We start from the raw sequence: 21,204 nt of genomic DNA on the forward strand, positions 1-21,204 counted from the left end.
ATGCAGTGGTGTCGCTTAAGAGTGTGGGAACACATTACTTCGTCTAGGCATTGCTCAGGTAGAATAAAATTCTAGACTGTTCTTTCTTCAGAATTTGTGTTTGAACCAAACAGGTCAGGAATACCAAATTCAAAATATCAAATTTGAACCAAACGGTCCCCAACTTAATCCCCAAAATTGTAATCTGGATTTCAAGTTCTAGAAGCCCAAATCCAAGATTTGGAATGCTAATTCTTAAATTATATTCCAGCAACCAAACGGGCCCTCAAGTAATTTGATATAAAATATCCACTCCACAAATTTAAATGCATTGTAATCAATTTCTTTTTGTCACAAGTCAAGGTTTTTTAAATTTTAAAAATTGGATGTATTTACAACAATTATAACCAAGGGGTGTAGTGATGCAACTTGAGTCCTTGCTACTTGTTTAACAAGAAGATTATAGCATTTTTTTGTAAGCAAGTATATAGAATGTTTGATCACATTGCACAAGAAGAATACATCACATGACTAATCGGCCTTTATTCTACTGCCATTTAGTAGCAGTTAAACCTATTAAAACAAGTGGTTCACCATCTTCCCTGCAACACAATGACAATAGGCTTCATATCTTTTTTCGAAGATTGATTATTAAATAATAATTGTATCATTATATTATTATAAGATTCATAATTAAATTATAATTTTTTAACTACACTATCATAAGATGGTAATTAAATTATCTAAATTATAAACATTTCTTTTTAAAATAAGTTTTCTTGTCATTCGTACTATGGATTGATCTAGAAGTAAAGTCAACCACATATATATGGAGATTAAATAAAAAAAATTAAGCAAAGGGCTATCAAGTTGAAGATAAATGATTAATCTTGTGTCATCTTTTAGAGTAAAATATTCAATTATACGTAACAAGTTATAGATTTTAGTACATAACAAGTTAACAGAATGAAGTTGTAACAACATTTTGTTGTTTTTCAATTTTGAATGAACATCTATCAACAACGTTTTGAGAACATGCTTGTAACATAATTTTTTTAAATTTTACAATCATCAATATTGTTTGATATGTGATGTTGGCAAAATTGCAAGTTATAGCATATACAAAACATGAACATACAATTTCAGTCCACAGGTTCAATAAATATAAAAGAAAACAATAAGGATTTTAGTAGTTCATATTTGCACAAAGAGTTAGAAATATAGTTATTGATAGTAGATAAAGATTGTTAGATCAAAACTCTACTACATGATAATGCTTATATCTTTTCAAATTTGCTTCAAACAACTCTAAAATGAAAAAAGTAGACAAAATAAAGTTAAAAATAAGATAAAACACCTAATTCATATTGGGTACAAAAATGCATTCAAGAAGTCACAAAATTGATCCAAGGAATGTTTGACATGGATTTATCAAATCCTAGAGGCACAAGTGTAGTAAAAAGAAGATTTGTGCTCCATGAAGTCATCTATTTGGGTCATCAAAGAAAGGGGATGTAATTTGAACAGACTTGGAAGTAACTCAAAACATAGGAAGAAAAGGAACAAGAAAGGAGATAGTTTTACCAAAAAATCAAAATATAATAACATTTGTCAAACGGTAATATTTCCTACATAATTTGTGATGATTTTTTTGTTTACTTACAGTTTTTTTTAATGGTGTTGAAAAAGCAACAATTTTCATGAAATCTTATTTGGTCAAATTTGAGGTTTCCAACTTTGCCATTAGATTTCGTGTTGGATGACAATTTAAAAGTCGGTTAAATAAGGTTAGTATTCAAATCCTATGAAATTTATTTTTGTGAAACTAATAATTTAAAAGCAATATGTTGAACATTGTTTTAACCTAGGATTACTTGCAACTTGTGAATATAATAATCAAGAACACATCCATTACATATAAAAAATAGGGGATGTTAAATTTTTATATATATCAATGATCAAGGAATGAATAAGAAAACAAGGCATTTATTAGAGGGAAATTTTGAAAAGGTACAACAATCATAGATCTAAAATGACCTTGGAATTTAGAAACACTTAATAACCATTTCCTTTCAATACAATTGTATGACCTAATGAAAACTAGTACAACTCTATTTTTCCTCTGAATTATGGTTGGGGAGTTTGGTTCTTGTCAAAATTTTGCAACATAGAACAAACATTTTGTTTCTATGTAGATAGAAATTTTTGTTTAAAAAGTTTGACCGCTTCTTCATGACACTCCTCTATCTTGAGCTTGAGAACATTGTCCATCCCTTCTTCCAACTTTTGTCATGAAGGCATTAAATTTCCTCCATTGTTTTGTTCGTAAAATTTGTATTTTTGGATGAGAAGAGACACTAAAAGTGTGAGGAAGATAGGTTTGTTGTAGAGAAGAGAATGGATGGTGTACGCCATATTAAAAAAAGCCTTGAAAAGTGTTGAGACAGAAAATACATGTGGACTATCTACAAGCAGGTCATCGTGTGTCTTATTTGTTTCAAAAATATTTGTCAATTGAAAAATAAAATAAAATAACTACAGGAAAAAATACTACCAACCAATTGCAAAATAAGAATGCTCAATTGAAAATTGATTTATATGATAAAATCATTACAAACCATAGGTTACAATTTATTACATACTATTCTCAAGTAAGGATTAATTAGTCAAGAGTGCAATGAAAACATTAGTCCGACCTATAGATAGATAGAGACTAATAAATCATCCAAACATCAAGCTCTCATGCACTACAAAATCTTTGAAAGTGACCCTCTATTTTCTCACAAAAGAAATATAGACCAACTAGTTTATTTGAACACAATTCTTTTTCAAAAATATGAAGATTAAAAAATCTCTAAATTCTACAAGCAATTTGGTAGGCCAACCTACATTTCTATGTGCGCATAAAAAAAACTAACTACGCGATAAAGAAATGTTTGTTTCATAGTTTATTTGAAGGGGATAAGATAAAATAGACTACTAGTTTTTTGGTTAGGATACATACCAAAAGATTAGAAATGCAAAGGAATTGAGAAATTATCTAGTATGGTTGCTCTTTAGTCCCTTAGACTATTCTCATTTGGTAGATGTTGTTTAAAAAACATTCATTCATTCATTCATACATGAAAAAATAGAACAAGTTTGCATAGGCAAAAAACACTTGGTGGAAAATAAGAAAGCTAGCTATCAAGACCCAATCCCCATAATGAAAAATGTCTACCTTACGTGTGGAAATTAAACCATGATCAATATGGAATAATTAATCGTAAGTATTATCATTTTAGAAAATAATTACTCAACCTAGAAAAATGGCAACAACAATATGTGTCGCTCCACAATAAACTTTGTCCAACCACGAGCTAGGCTAAATACAAAGCAAGGAGCCATTTGAGACCCAAAGAAAGAAAATGATCAAACTTAAATTTGCACACGCAAATTGCCTACTAAAATTTGCACACACACATATTGCCAGACAGATGCAAGACTTCAATTTGGAGGACAAAATTATTTTTAGAAATTTGCTCTTGTAGGAAATATGCATGATCTTAGAATGAGTAAAATCTCACCAAGAAAGATTGCAATTAATGACTTTTATACCATTTTGACGCACCATGTGTCGTAATTTAAGAACAAAATCTCTCCCAAATAATAAAAAACAACAAAATATTTTCCCAATCGATGTACATAATGCATGGTTGAGAGAATGAGATGATATATACAATGCATTGATAACAGAATGAGATGCAATTCATTGTACAACCTTAGAGCTTGTAAAGGACAAAGCAATATAAAACAATTTATGTGATAATGACACACATCCCATTCATAAATAAGAGTAGGTATGCCAACTTCTACACAAACGATGATATATGTAACCTCATTTTCAATAGCAAAGTTGTATGCATAAAAAAGTGAGATTTTTGCCAAGTAAATTCAAGAAATTCTGTAGAGCGGAAACACACACAACAATGACATAAATGAGTTGTATATTTTAATATTTTTTTGAGAAATAACCTAGAAGAACCTATAGAAGTGGTCAATGAGATTGTTGAAGTAATTTTTCTTCTTCTTTAGTGTATAAAAATGATGCCATCTTTGCATGGGTAGATATGATGGAACAAAATTTTCTTATTCTTTCCAAACTCTGGTACCATATTAAATATTTGATAATCGGCAAGGAATGGAACTGAAGAGCTTCCATCAATTTTAATGAAATTTCAGTCCTCTTAACAACTTATAACAATATTTGAATTATATAACATATAGAAATTAGCTCAATTTTTTTTTGGTTTCCTTAGAATTAAAATGGCTCATAAATCTTCCAAGTAATAGATGAGATGATTTTGGAAAGGAACACAATTTTTTAAAGATGCCTAGTTAAACTATCAATATTCTTTACAAAAACAAATTTTTGGTAGGCTTCTTGATCCTATTAAATATGGTCAATTTCTCTTGTAAACCTTTTAGTAGTGGGCTGAGAAGTTGTCTTGGCACTATAAATGCAGAAGTGGGAAAAGCCACCTAAAAATAATATTATGTGCATGGAAAGGCTAGGAGCTCCAACCAACAAAGATGAGAAATTTTCTCCTTGGCATTCGTCCTTCTCTCCAATCAACATCACATTAATCTTTTTCTTGGAGATCACCACATTTTTGTTAACACCATTCTTGACAAATATAATATGTCACTCCTTGGTATAGGGGAATGCATTATTGACAACCTCTGTAATAGCCTTAAAATGCCTAGTGCCTTCTTGGACCGTAGTCACGTTCACCAGGAAAACACTCACAAGAGCCACCAATCCACTACCAACATTGACTAAGGAAGAGCTTCGTCAAATTTCTTAGAAATTTATTTACCCTGTTCTAGAAGTTGACAATGTCCATGATGTAGGGGATGCAAAAAAAATATAAAATCTAGATTTTTCTTTGTACAAAAGAAAAAAAATGAATTAAAAAGTCCTAAAGTTAGGTAATGAAAACAAAAGAAGGAAACAAAAGTAGAGGAAAGGACAGACACAATTGTTTAATTCAAATTGAAACCACGGTCCACACTCCATATATTTACCATATTTGAGAGCTACCTTGTTCCTATCCAAATGAAAACAATGTTTCTCATAGAATAGTAGGGCTTTCATTTATAGGTCCACATAGTGGGAATGAGATTCTCTATTTGTACCCTATATGCATCAACATTAGCTTCACGCACACTATTTCCTTTTCTCCTACTTGCTCTGGTTCTACTCCATATATCTCATCTTGACAAGAGGAATGACTAAGTCTAGTAGGTCTATGGACAAAGTATATCTTATTAATGTACCATCTTAAATTGAAAGAACTTCAATTTAATGATGTTTTAATACCTATTTGATTTGAGATCGTCATCTTCTTATATCTCTCCTCCTTTCTTCCCCTTTCTCTAAGTTGAAATTTGGGAAAAACCTAATTGATCCTCTCTAAAGATCATATTTTCAAGGTGTAAAGCTCAAGGTAGGATCTAACTACCTATGTCCTCCCTTTCTTTCATCTAATCACTTGGAATATCTTTTCCACACCAAAATGACTATATCTTGAGTTCTGCACTTGATTTCTAGGATCTGGGGCCCGTTTCAAGACCCCAACCGAATCTTGAGGGTTCTAGGGCCTAGTTGGCAAGGACATAGTGCCTCCCTACCCAATCAGGCTCATAGTGCATCCTTCTTGTGCCCTATTTTGGGTCCTCTTCTTGGATCCTGTGTTTGGATTATTTTAAGGTGTTAACTTTTAGGTGGGTTAGGCCACAATAGAAAGTTAATTCCAAACCCTTTATAAATCCATCTATCTGCTCCATTTTTTGTCTCATGTTCATATCTCACAAGTATCCATCGAGTTCATGATCAGACATTCATGTGCACTAGCACTCAAGCATTCAAATCTTGAACCAATTCCTCTATTGAAGATCAAAGACTCAATAAAATGATGGATTTTATCTTCAAGACCTCCCTCAATCCATTGAAGGTCCATTACTACATCTTCTACATCCATTCATCCATATTCTTGATCCAAGGCAATTTGTAAACAGAACTCATTACATTCGATTCAAGGGGTCCTACTACTTTAAGGTGAATTCATACATTTACTTTACATTTATACAATTCAATTATTTCAATTCAAGGTTAATTTCTAAGCAAAGGTTTGACCAAGGAAAACACCCCATCAAAAAACAAAACCATTTTTATTCTAGGTTTCAAATTTTAGATTGGCAAACAGATTACAGATTCAAACACCCTTGTAGTCATTTTGTTGAGTTGCAAAATTGGAATCAGTGTCAAACATAATTTAGTAGGGTCACAGAGGTCACCCTTGCATGTAGTAAGGTCACAGAGGTCACCATTGTGAGGAAGTCACCCTTGTCAGATCGCCAAATGATTTCTAGGTTTTGCACATTTCAACATTTGAGGCCCAAAGCTAGTGCTATTTGTTAGTTTTTAGAATCACAAGAAGCATGAAATTAGATGCCAAAGGTGAGTCTTCTATCCTCTTTTTTATTTCAACATATCTACTTATTACATTTACATATTTTTGTTGGAAGGATTATTGGGAAACAAGATATTGAGAGGGGTGGGGAGTGAATCAGGATCTTAAACTTTAACTTATAAAACCAAATTACTAAATTCACACCTATTTCATCTCATATCTTAGATCTAACATTAAAATTGTAATGCTAAATAGTAAATGAATTACATCACATCCATGAAAGATTCAACACATAACACAAATGATTTGGTAAGCCAGAAACACTTCAATGTGAAGGTAAAACTGGGGTGGGAATGAAATCCACAAATCTTCATTGTTGCAACAATAAAGTTAACCTATTAGAGTTACAATGTTTGATCATAATATATGATCTACCCAGTGAGGGGTCTACCCTGTTAAAAGCTTTAAGACTATTAAGTCCTACCCTATTAAAGAATTTCACACTTCCAATTAGGTAAGGACTCTGTTATGAAGTTTACGTAGACCTATTAAGATCACTCGGTTAAGAGATTTTCCCTGATTCAAAATTGATTTAGTACCTGACCCTAAGTTTTCTCTACAAGATGATTTTGGATCTCCTCTGTACAATGTCTAATATGATCTCTTACTTTGATATCTCCTTTTAGTCCTTCACTACTTCGATTGCTCTTTTCTGATTTGATTCCAGACTTAGCCTTTCTTGCTCTATTATGTCCTTGTTCACTTCTTCTCATCATACACATGCTTGCATACTCTCACACTCACAGATTCTAGGATTATAATTCTCCTTAAATATATGTTCTATGAAAGTTCTAAATCACAATCAAAGATTCACAATTCATCACTGTTTGTCGTTTATTTTTAATTATCTGATTGGTTGATTTGCATTCCTTGAGATCATTACCTTATGTAATGATGTGCAGTCTCCATCTTAATTGTCTCTACAAATATTAAATTTTATATGGAAGTCGACCAAAATGTTTTACATAGTCATTTGTGCAATTACAAACTCATATTACAAAACTGAACTGCTCGACATGTAAATGTGCTGACACTTGGTCATCGTTGACATTCATACTGGCACTCGGCTTCTATATACATATGCTCTTTGTTTGCTCGACAAAAATTGTCTTTCCAATTTACTCAATCTCCACTAAAATAACTTGGCTTACATATACACTCAGTCTCAACTAGGGTGCTCGGTAATCACTAACTTGTTTGACATGTTATGCAAAATAAATAAGTCATTCGTTATGCTCGATGTTTACTAGATGACTCGGTCGCAGTGATGACTATTCATCCTTGCCTAGTAAATGACTAAGTATTTGGACACTAATAGACAATATAGGCTTAGAGATCAACAATCTCCCCATTTGACATTAGTGGCAAAAACACTTTGTCATGCAGTTCAAAAAAATCTTCCCCTGAGACTTATAATTTGAATCTATAAAATCTGGATGTTGTAATATTTGATGTCTTTGACTTCTTTTATTTCCTCCTTTTTTTTGTCTTTCCAATATATTTTTCCTTTTATTCTCCCTTATTCTTATTCCCCCCTTTTCCTTCTTTCCCCCTTGTTTTTGTCACAAATGGCTTGGGGCTTCTGGGGCTAGGTGGTGCTTGTCAAAAAATTGTTTATGGCTTGCCAAAAGTTTGGATAGCCTTTATTCCACTATTCTTTTATCTTCTCCAAAACTTGAAACTAAATTTCTAGTTCGGTAGCTAGATCAATTAGGCCTTCAATGTGTGCAAAATGTGTGTCTTTCTTCAAAATATTCTGTGCAATAGACACTTCTTTTTGTATTATTTCGAAATGGGGTAATAACTGGAATTGAATTAAGATCAACTTATTTTTGATCTCACTATCCCTAGTCGTGAGCTCAGCTAACCTTTGCTGACCAATTGTCAACTTATTATACAAGAGTGAGCTTGAACTTGGTTCTTGCCCAATGAAATGGCACTTTCCCTCGTATCAAAATTCAATAAATAAATGAAACATTGATTTTCCATTGTAAAATGCCCACATCACTCAACTTCATGTACAATGAACGAATGGTCTTCAAAATTGTTTACAACTCTATGACTAATTGGAAAGCTCTACTTGTATATTTCTAAGTTCAAGAGAGATTTTCACCAAAGCTTTATGTTCAAATCTTCTTTCAAACCACTGCATGAGTTTGGCATTGGTCTCTATATCCTCTGCCTAAACTTTATCAACTATATATACTAGCTGATCCAAAATTGGATTATGACCATCTAAGTCAATTATGCCAAATGCATCCACAAAAATATCTCTAATACTGTGTAGTATTGTTTTCTTCTTATGCTCTCTTCTTAGATTTTTTTCCCCCTTAGGAATCAACAAGGTTTGCAGTTCCTACATTTACTCAAGTGTCAAATTGTTCAGATCATACATGGGTAAATTGATTACCTCATCTAGACTGACTGACTCACCATCCAGTTCATTTTGTAAGTGAAGACCTGAGATTTGGGGGTTGTATTGGTGGGTAGTGATAGTTGCAATTGTTTTCCCTTCTCACTCGATCACATTTCTTGTTGTTACTATAAGAATTTTCCTTAGGGAAAAATTCACCCATGATCAAGGAACTCAAGCACAAGCACAAAATAGACAGAGTATGATCAGAATAACAATATAGTATTCAATTCAATGTACAAGTATACTAGGAGTGCCTATTTATAAAGGCTTCTAGAATGCTTCGAGAATGTCTAGAAGTTAGCACACTGATAAGTCCTACAACCAAACACATGTCCACCAGGTGTGGGTTATCCTCCATTAAGCACAAGAGTAAGTGCGATGATGAGAGGATAAGCCTACAAAGGTGTAGCACAAAAAATAATGTTGTAGACACCATGTGCTTAATTAAGAGTGCAAATAATTGTGTTGTCTACATGACAACTCACTTAATTATGCAAACTCCAGTTTTGTAGACACCATGTGTTGAATTAGAGTTGCTTACTTTTGTGTTGTCAACATGACAACTCATAAAAGTATGAAAACTCAAAAGTGTCAACCTAATAAATAATAAAATAATGCATTGACCTAAGAAAAATTAAGTGTAAATAGTGAATACTTATTTACACCACCCCCACCCCCCACCCCCCCTTAAGAGAAACTTTCTGGAATGCACTTAAGCTCACAAATGCATGATGGGTCCCGGCTACGAGGCCATGTTAGGAACCATGTACAAAAGAAATGCTCTACATATTATGTGATGCAATGCAATCTCTCATAAAGAGGAGAAAGAGGGAAAACCTCATGGGAAAAACCATCCTCCAAAAAGTGAGATAAGTACAATAAAGAAGATGAGAGAGAAGAAGACCTCAAATGAGGAAAAGATCCCTCCTAGAAGAAAGAAGAGAGAAGTCAAGGGAATCCCCTTTCTGCAACATCCCACACCCCCAAGAGATCTCGCAAATGAATATACTTGACCTCAATGAAGGGTTTGGTGAAGATAATTGCGACCTGCTCTGATGTGGGACAATACTGTAATGCAATGATCTACTCATGTATCAGCTCTTTAATATAGTGCATATGAACATCAATGTGTTTGGTCTGCTGATATTGAACTGGATGTTTAGAGATCTCAATAGCACTTTGATTGTCACAATGTATGACTGTAAATTTAGGTAGATCAAATCCGAACTCCTCCAGGATGTGTTGTAACCAAAGAGCCTGTGTAGCTACATTGACATCTCCTCAATAATCAGTCTTAGTTGAAGAAAGAGCAATGTTATTTTGCTTCTTACTTTGCCAACATATGGGGCTAGAACCAAGGTGAAACATGTAACTTAAAGTAGACTTGTGATAATAAAGGTCCCCTACATAGTCTGAGTCTGTGTATCCTACCAGTTGAAGTCTTGTATCTGCTACATAGTGTATCCCATGTGTATGTGTACCTTGTATGTAGTGCAAGAAGTGCTTGGTGGCCTTCCAATGAAGCTCATGTCTCTCTTACATGAAGTGAGAAACCATGCCAACTACAAAAGCTATATCAGGGTGATTATGTGTCAAGTAGATGAGATTCCCATCTAACTATCTATACAATGTAGCATCAACAAGTGGAGTGGGACACTTGGCCTCTAACTGGACACTTGAAAGAAAGGGAGTAGGAGTAAGCTTGTAGTCACTTGTATGAAATGGAGAAAGCAAGTCAAAAGCATACTTGGTTTGAGAAAGTGTGATCCCTAATGAAGACTGTGTGATCTCAATACCAAGGAAATAATGTAGTAAACCCAAGTTTGTCATAGCAAATCTGTCTCACAAAGAGGTCTTGACACTAGCAATGATGGATGAAGTACTTCTTGTAATGATCAAGTCATCTACATAAAGCACGAGTATCAAATGTGAGTCATCCCACTGAAGAATGTAGATGTTCAAATTAGAATGGCACTTGGTGATTCCTGCTGAGAGTAAGAAGGAATCCATCTTGGCATACCAAGCTCAAGGAGCCTTCTTAAGACCATAGATAGACTTCTTCAATGTGCAAACCATAGTAGAATCCTGTATGAACCCCTCTGGCTTCTCCATATAAATCTCCTCGTGAAGATCACCATTCAAAAAGGCACTCTTTACATCCATTTGATGTACAACCCAACCATGAGCTATAGTAATAGCTAGTGTCAAGCGAATGGAGTTCATCTTAGTGACTGGTGCAAAAGTCTCTGTATAGTCAATACCTGGAACTTGTGAGAAACCTTTGGCAACTAGTCTAACCTTATGCTTATCTAGACTTCCATCTGCTGCAAATTTGGTTCAATAGATCCACTTACATCGAACCAACTTTCTTCCCTTATGAAGGGGAACTAAGTCCCAAGTTTTGTTTTTAATCAAAGAGTTATATTCTTCCTCCATGACCTTGTCTCATTCTGGAATCCTTGATGCTTCCTTAAATGACTGTGGATCTGAAGCAATGGCAATATAAGCATGTGGAAATTATTTGTGTTGTGACCTTGTCCTCCAAGTGCCTGAAGGATTCCCCACCAATGAACTCGATGAATCAAGGGTTTGTTGTGCCCAATGAGGATTAGTGGAAGAAGAAGAAGGAATGTCCTCAACTGTTTGTGGACCCTGTGAAGGTGGTGTCCTGCGAGTCAAAGTTGAAGGGATCTCATCTTTCGAGTCACTATCATCACTATTATCACTTTCCACAAAGGAGGAAGGAGGAGGAGTTGAAGAAGCCAAACTTGGAAAAGTTTCTTCAAAGTGAACACTCCTCTCAAAAAAGATTTCATGTGTCTTTGGATCCATGAGTTTGTATGCCTTAAGATGGTCAAGATATTCAACAAATATATAGGGTTTTCTTTGAGGTTTTAATGCCTTTCACTTTTGTGGGGGTATCCTTGCCCATGCTGGACAACCAAAAACTTTAAAGTGCTTTACACTTGGTTTTCTACCACATCACACCTCAAAAGGTTTAATTTCATCTAAGGCCTTATGGGGACTTCTATTTTGGATGTAATTGGCACAACACATGGCTTTTGCCCAAAACACTTGATCTAGAGACTTATGTTGAAGCATACAAGTGGTCATCTCCTTAAGGGTTTTATTCTTCCTTTCAGCGGCATGGTTCTATTGTGGTGTATATGCAACTAAATGTTGAAGATCAATCCCATAATGAGTACAGGAGTCTATAAGCCTAAAGTTGACTTATTCCTTGCCATTATCTGTATGTAGAGTCTTGATGGATTTTCCTAATTTTTTCTCAACTTGAGCTTTAAAGGTGTTAAATTTATCAAATACTTCACTCATATGAGCAAGAAAAAAGACCCAAGTGTAACGTGAAATGTCATCAATAAAAGTGAGAACATAGCAAGCCTTACTAAAAGATGGTATTGGAATGGCCCAGCTACATCACTATGAACCAATTCAAGAACAACGGTAGCCTTCCAAGACTTTCCCTTGTCATATTTCTCTTTGGGATGCTTGCCTGCTTCACAACCTGGACATACACCCTCTAAATACTTGACTTTAGGTAGACCATTGACCATATCCTTGCTACTAAGTTGTTGAAGGTAGCGATAATTGAGATGTCCAAATCTCTCGTGGCATAGTTTACTTTGTGAATTTGAATGAGTCAACAAGGCAAGGGAAGTGGACTTAGGCACAAAATGAGAAAAAGAGTAAAGTCTTGTCTCATGATTAGCCTTTCCAATCACCACCATAGAATCATCTTTGAGATTTTTCACCACAACTATATTTGGAAGGAACTCCACTTTGTTGACACATCCATAGTGAGTTATCTGGTAGATGGAGAGAAGGTTGGTTCTAAGGTTAGGAACATGAAGAACATCCTTGAAGATGCCATTGTCCAACTCAACATTCCCTTTCCCTTCAAATTCCACTTGAGTATCGTTTCCCACATACATGTAAGGTACATTTGATGGTTTCAAAGAGGAAAAATGCTCCCTTGAAGCACCCATATGATGTGTAGCTCCTGAATCAAGAACCCATTCCTCAACATTGTTTGTACTTGCTACCAAAGCTTGTCCCTTACCCTTTGAAGTAGTTGAAGATCCTTTATCCTTATAGGCATTTGGTACATCAACTTTTTGTTTCCTCATTAGGTTTACCAATTCATCAATATGCTTAAGGTTACACTCTTAATCATCATGACCATTCTTCTTACAATACGCACACATTTTCTTCTCCCTTTTGTTGGAGTTGTTCCCTTTCTAATTATTTTTGTAAGAAGACTTACCTTGTTGTGAGGAAGATTGATGCGAGGAAGATTGTTGTTTAGAGGAGGATTGTCGCATGTCATATTGTGGCTTAGCCTTCCATTGCTTCTACTTCTTGTTGGAGGTTTTACCACTTGAATTCCCTCCATTAGCTACCAAGGCTTTGGTCTTGGAGGACTAGAGAATTCCCATACTAAATTGCAATGTTCTAAGACCAACATTTCTAAAAATGTCACAAATGAAGGCTTAGTGTAGGTGCTACCCATTTTTAATTTGTGAGTATTATAACTAGAAACAAAAGGAGCATATTCAGGTGGAAGATGAGTCATTATATGTTTGATCATCTTTCCATCCTTAATGGGTTCACCACAATCCTTAAGTTGTGCCCTATACATGTCTACTTGGGCAAGATAATCTTTGATGGTGCCAAAATTCCTAGGATCCAACTTGAGAAGTTTTTCCTCAATGGTGTAGGCCATGTCTTCATCTATGTTCCCATACAATGCTTCAAGTTTAGCCTAGACATCTATTGGACTAGTAAGTTTCCTAACATGAAATTTGGCAGGATCTGAGATATTCTTGAGCAAGGTTCCTAGGGCCATATCTTTTTTGGATTTCCAGTCTTCTTTTCGAGCCTCATTAGCATCCACAAGAGGTTTTTTTGCTACACTAGTTACATAACGTAATAAGCCTTTTTCAACCAATTGTTCCTTTATGTTTTCTTCCCAAGTATCATAATTATGTGGAGTTAACTTTGAAAAAGAAACCATAATGCAAGAGCACAATATCAAGGAGACACAAAACACAATATACACCCCCCCCCCCCTTTCACTCAATCAAAAAATATGCCCCCCCCCGCCCCCCAAATGAAAGATTTTGGCACTTTATATGTAGTGCGTTTACAATAGGCCACTTGTCAAAATTGACAAATTGGGCTTTTGATTTTACTGTTTACAACCTTCTTATGGAGTACAAATCTAGAAATTTACAATGTAGCTCAGAAATACAACAATTGTGAAGCAATATAATGCAAAATAGGACCTATTTCTAAAAGTGGTAGTTTTGTCCACACAAGCCTATAATTTGATTGCAAATTTGGGATGTAGACGAAAAAAATGCACTTTAAAAATAAATGGAACCTGTTTTGGAGTTCAGACAAGCCCGTACCAAGCATTTGAAGTTGCAAAAATTGGTATTTGTGACTTGTAGAAAAATTAAGAAATAGAGAGCTCAAACATCCTACACCAATATGTAGATCACAAAATTCTACCCCAAAACATAAAAAATTGCTCGAAAAAAGGAGTCCATATGAGGGAGATATCGATGTTTGAAAATTACCTTTGTAATTATTTTTCCTGAATCACCATCGTCGCGCCTCCAAAAATTAGATGACTCTAGATTTAACCTTAGATGTCCAATTTTGGTGAAACAAAAGTCAATTTGGGTGGATTTTTTGACCTTCTGAATATGATGCAAATATCTTATTTGCACCAGCAAGCTCCAATCTTGTTCCACAAAAAATCTCTCCTCTACAGGCCTAATGGCCAAAAAAATTTCGAACAAAATACATAGATCCGAAAAATAATGTAGAGAAGTTGTAGAGATTGAAATAATAAAATATGTAGATCAAAAATTTAAATTCAGAGATCTAAAATGATCATACCAATTTTTTAAATCAGGACTTCGTGTTTCAGTTTGCAAAATTTTTTTGCCTCAAATTTGACTATAGCCTAGGGTAGGTGTATTTATAGTCAAATTTCACTGAATCAACACTCCTGATGCAATGGTGAGGTCTACTTTAGCTCTAGATGCTACCAATGATTGCAGATGCTCTAGATCTGAATCAGGTCCCTTCGAGAGATAAAGCAACGAGGTCTCTAATGGCTATGTGAAGAGAATCTCCCTCAGCTTTGATACCATGTAAGAATTTTCCTTAGGGAAAAATTCACCCAAGATCAAGGAACTCAAGCACAAGAATAGAATAGACTAGAGTATGATCAGAATAACAATATAGCATTCAATTCAAACTACAAGTACACTAGGAGTGCCTGTTTATAAAGGCCTATGGAATTGTTCTAGAATGTCTAGAAGTTAGCACACTAATAAGTCTTACAACCAAGCACATGTCCATCAGGTGTGGGTTATCCTCCATTAAGCACAAGAGTAAGTGCGATGATGAGATGATAAGCCTATAAAGGTGTAGCACAAAAAATAATGTTGTAGACACCAAGTGATTAATTAAGAGTGCAAATAATTGTGTTGTCTACATGACAACTTAGTTAATTATGAAAACTCTAGTGTTGTAGACACCATGTGTTGAATTAGAGTTGCTTACTTCTGTGTTGTCAACATGACAACTCATAAAAGTATGCAAACTCCTAAGTGTCAACCTAATAAATAATAAAATAATGCATTGACCTAAGTAAACTTAAGTAAAGTGTAAATAGTGAATACTTATTTACACCAATAGTTACCTCCCTTGAGTAGGTGTCACCTACTATTAAGGTGTTCTCTCCAATGATTATATAGGCTTTGCACTCGACAACTGTAGAAGAGCTAGTGAAACCTCTTGCTCCTTTGATGTTACCTTTCTACTACCATCTTTGTTCCTTTAACCTCTTCTTTCCTCTCTTGTGTATGAGGAATAGGCATGCAAGTTAATTGTGTAAACACAATTACTGGCTTTCCCTATTTCTCAACACTTGTATCCTCTGCTACTAATGTAACCTTTGCATTATCAATCTTTCCAGTCTCAATCTTTTGATAATCTACCACTTGTAACAAAATTGGATTTTTACGATGCAGATTTGTATATGACATGAGATTTTGTACATCTTCCTCAATTAGCACATTTTGGTTTTGTGGAGGTGTGTTAGACATGTCTTTGATTGTAACAACCTCCTTTTGTTCACATTGATGCACTAGTTGATTGAATTCTTCAGTTAATATAGCAACTTGTTCTTTGTATGCATCCTCAAATTCAATTTCATTTTTGCCTTCTCTGGGCTTGACTATTGGAGTAATCACTCCAAATACTTCCTTCCACACCTGAATACTGTCCTGCTCAACTTCATGACCTTTCTTGTTCAAAATTTTGTATACCCTATCTCTTGGCATAAATTTCTTCATAGAATCTTTAGGGCTATAAACATATGTGTCTTCCCCAAATCTAGGATAGCTTGTGCCAATGTAGTCTCTCTCTTATTTGTTTTTTTGTGGTTAGTGCCCACTTCCATCTAGCATCTATTTGTTTGTACAAACCCGCTAGTTATCCATCTCCCAGTTCCAAGGGTGGACATCTAAATTTAATCATCATATCTATGATAGATTCTTCAAGTTTAACTTGATCATCATTATTCAAAGAACCATAATTAATATATTTGAAACCTGCAAAATTTCCTGATTCTCTAACTTTTTCACATACCTGATCTAAAGTCATTGCAAAGAGTCTCTTACAATTTGCAATTTTATTGGTTCATCAGACTCAATCTCTTCATCATCTTCCTCGTCCTATATAATGATCAATTTTCTCCTCGGCCTCTCTTGTATACTCTTTTGTAGTGAGCTTGTCGGTCTCTTCTTTGATGGACTGCCTTCTGTCTTCATAGCTGGGGGTTGAGCTATCTTTGATCTTGTTATGGTTTTCACTTTTGGCTTCTAAAGTGTCAGAACCTTCTTCACATCTCTACTAAGATCAGTTTTAACCTTAGGATCAACAATTATTACCTTCCTCTACTTTTTTTCCTTGGGCTCGACAATAGCCAATTCTTTTCTTTTTCCTTTCTATTCCTCAACAGGTTATTCTGATCCTTTCCCTTCTTCATTCTTCTTGTCCTCAAGACCCTTTCTCTTTCTTTTCTTCTTAGTCTATTGCGTGTTAAATTCTACATTTAATTCTGCCATTACTATTTCATATGTGTCGAATTGCTTGACATTAGCATTAATATCCTTAATAAAAAATGTAGTCAATGTTGTTGTAATCTCATCAACATTAACTTCATAAGGCATAGGCCTTAACCATGAAATTGTCAGTATTATAACTTGAGCATGTACAAAATATGTGTCCACTACAAAATATACCTCATCATAATACTTATCAACGATCAACTTAGTTATTCTCATTCTATTTTTTCATTTTACTTTTGAACTCCTCAAAATAGTTATCCATTATGGCTTCAAAATCTTCTCCCAAGCTATTAATCAAGTTGTTTAATAGTTTTGTAGCAGGTTGGCTCCTATCCCATGCTATTGTTCCAATTGTGGGAAATGAATTTTGTACATAGAAAAATATGCATACTATCAAAGATGTAAACTTGCGTGATGTATTCTTTGCTTTTTTGATTGCCTCTAGGTTCTTTGATAATTGTTGTAGTTGTAGTTTGGCAAGGTCATAAGTATGATCCTTCTTGACAATCTTATATCCGAAATCCATTGTGATGCATGGCACACTATTTATTTGGCTATGTTGGAGAGTCTTTAGTTTTTACAATGTTTTCCTTAATTTCAGAATATTTCTCCTTAGTGTTGGCCTTGAAGTCCTCTTGTTTATTAGAAAACTCTAATTTTAAACCCTAGGGAAGGAAAAAACCTTGTTATATGATTTTACCCTAGGTCGTTCTTTTTCTTTATTACCTTTTTCTTAAGCCACAAGGGTCCCCTTTTCCCTTTTAAAGTTGCATCCCTTTGTTAGGTTTGATCACTTTAAATCATGACTCCACACATTTAGCTTTATTTTCTTTATGTTACTCTCATGTTATCCTAAGTCCAAGTGCCTTTGTTGGGCCCCCTTTTTATGTTTTTTTAGAGATTGAAGATTGGATGACCCACATTGCATCTCAACTCTGATACTTCCCATGGAAAACACGTGAGATGTAAACATGTGGATGAAGGCAAGACCAACGTAGAGAATAAAGAAGACAAGATCTACGGTCCACGTTCATTTGTTGTTTTGATCTAGGCTTATAGCAAAGAAGCAAGATTATGACGTGTGTCACAAAGGGCCCCATGTCTTCTCTCAAGTAACAAAGGAGATCAATGGTGCACGCTTAGTCATAGATCTGACATTTCTCATGGTGACTACATGTGATGATGACATGGGGACCCTAATGGAGTTCGGTTTTAGTAGGAACTAGTATTGCCAGCAGGGACCTAAGATATGATTGGGCCATGTAGTTGCTAAAAAATATTTAATGAGGTGTCTTGATTGTAGGGAAAATACTAATGATGATCAAACGACTCGCATTCTCTCGCAAAGGATCTTGAGCTTATAGTGAATAAATGAGATGACTCCACATGTCTCATCTTTGATGAAGATCCCTCACAATGTTTATAATAATGAATTATGCATTTAAATAACATTGATGATCATTATTTAATCTTATGATGCATCTAGGTCATTGATTTTTCCTAAAGTAATAAACAAGGATCAATAGTTCGTGTTTCTTCACCTAAGTGACACATGAAGTTTGAGATTATGTGAAATGTTGAGGCATGGCACTCCTTGAAGGAAGATCCTAGCAGTAGGACTTGAGTGATAATTGGGCCACATCTACTAAATGTCAGAGGGTCTCATACACATGGGGTAATAAGGTATAACTAGCATGTAATAGAAAAATGGTCCACATTTTCTCGCAAGTCTGTAGGCTTTGTTTTGAGATACAATGTGATTGCACCACGTGTCCCGCTCGGCGTTGAAAGTTTTAAGTGAAGGTTTATCCATGAGGACATTTCAATGACCCAGATCTAATCTAGGATGAGTCACAATCATCCATTTGCTCACTATATGAATAAAAGATCAATGACTCACATGTTATCTTAGGGAAATGGAAATTGTATGGCGATTGAGCGAGATGGTGACACGTGTCCTGCTCTTCTTAGCTTTGAAGATGTTTCAACAACCATGCTATCTTCATTCTTATTGGATGCAAACTAGGGCCAGAGAGAAACATGGAATGTCAAAGAAAGATTGAGAGCATTCAATCTACCATCAAGATCACATCTATGGTCAAATTTCAAAATTAGAAAAATACGACTAAATTTTTTGGCCAACTTAAATTTGTAGATGTTGTATTGCATGAATTGGTGATATAAATGTTACCCCTCATAAATGGATAAACCTTTATGATTTTGACATCAATTGTAAAGAATTCAATATGTAGAGTGGTCAAGTTTGGTGAAGAATTGGAAGAAGATACATGCAGATGGATAAATAGGATCCAAGAATTCAATATAGAGATCCAAATAAAAAAATTGGTGAGAGGCCAAGAATTGGCCAAGCTAATGGATCAATACAATGTAGATGCCAACAAAATATATTTTGTTGATGAAGACCACCAATCCTATACTTGTGATATGGATTACTGTGAATGGTATATAATAGTATCATTTATTATTTACAACACATGGAAGCTCCACCCAATTTGACTAACAATGAAAAAGTTCTATGAAGTTGTAGGAAATCAAATAAATTATTATTGATGGGAAACCCTGATAGAGAAACTTTGAAGGAGTACTATTGAAATGTGTTAATCATGAAGATTGAACTAAAACTCTTATTGAGATGCATTCAAGAGTGTTTGTGGAGGTCATTATATGGCTAGTACAATAACCCACAAGGTGATGAGAGTTGTTTTTTGGTGGCGAAGCTTATTTAAGGATGCTCATTATTTAGTTACAAAATGTGACCCTTGTCAGAGGTTTATTGGAAAGTTGAAATTTTTTGGGAATACCCCATTGAAACTAGTACAAGTCCAAGCACCTTTTTAAAAATGCGGAATGGATTCCATAGGAGAGATAGAAACAAGTCTAGAACTAGTTATTCATGGATTCTTGTAGAAACAGAATAATTCACAAAGTGAGTAGAAGCCATTCTTGTAGAAAAGAAACTAGAAAGGTCGTGAACAATTTCTTGCTAAATAAGTTAATCACTAGATTTGGACATCTATAAAGAATTCTAACTGATAATTTCATGTACTTCAGATCAAATAAATTCATATAATTATGTGAAAAATGTGACATCACTAGATCAACATCATCTCCATATCATCCACAAGGAAATGGACAAGTTGAATCCGCAAATAAAAGCTTGTTGAAGATCACTACAAGAACTCTGGATGATAACAAAAAGCCATGGGACTCCAAGTTACCTCTAGCAATTTGGGCTGGTAAGATAACAATCAAGAAGGCAATAGGAGTGTCATCTTTTGATTTGGTATACGGGATCGAAGAAAGAATGCCTCAAATTAACCTGATTGGTTTATATAACTATGTCCAAAGGTATGATGAAGATTTCATAGATGATATGGTGGAGATGATGGATGAACTTGTTGGGTTAAGTGAGCATAGAAGAGAAGCCTTTACCAAAAATGCTAAGCTACAGTTGCAGATGAAACACTTGTTTTATAAGAAGGCTATGGAGAGAAAATTTGAGCTTGAAGACTTGGTTTTAAGGTGGAATGCAAGAATTGAAGATAAGGGGAAGCATGGAAAGTTTAACCCTGTTAGTGTAGTTTTTTATTTTTTCCTATTTTGCTAGGTTTTTCTTACACTTTTAATAATCTCGCTTAGGTTAATAAAGCATGCCTTATTAGGTGAATGGTTGTGAGGTGTCACCTTCCTACATGTGAGCATCCATTAGCTATCTTGGGAAGATACTTTGCTATCTTTAGTCCAATAGATGGTTGCTCCTCATTGGTTGGTGTTGCCACCTCCTCCCTCTTCCTAGCCTATATAAGCATGCTACCTGGCTTGTATTTATATATCTTATTTTTGCATCCTCTTAATGCTATTTTGCTTCCAGCATTTGCATTACTCTCTTGGAGACTAACTCTATGATGCTATTTTGATTTTGTATCATTTGCATTCATAGTTTAGATATTTACTCTTTGCATTAGTTTTCTGGGTTATTAATCTTTTCAGATTCTAACATGGTATCAGAGCTTTTCTATGTGCAAGAGTAGATTTTAGTTTCCTTATTTGAGAGATTCGGGGGGGGGGGGGGGGGGGGGGGGGGGGGGGTGGCAAATAAACATTA

The 21,204-nt window shown here is 34.8% G+C and overlaps 1 pseudogene; it reads left to right on the forward strand.

The window, feature by feature from the left end:
• The window catches only part of LOC149551137 (putative casein kinase II subunit beta-4), a 56,826-nt pseudogene continuing 35,622 nt past the window's right edge, over nucleotides 1-21,204 (forward strand).

Source organism: Cupressus sempervirens, chromosome 6 (assembly GCF_028749045.1).
Source record: "Cupressus sempervirens isolate cs-2001-9-10 chromosome 6, ASM2874904v1, whole genome shotgun sequence".
In the NCBI taxonomy this organism is placed as follows: Eukaryota; Viridiplantae; Streptophyta; class Pinopsida; order Cupressales; family Cupressaceae; genus Cupressus; species Cupressus sempervirens.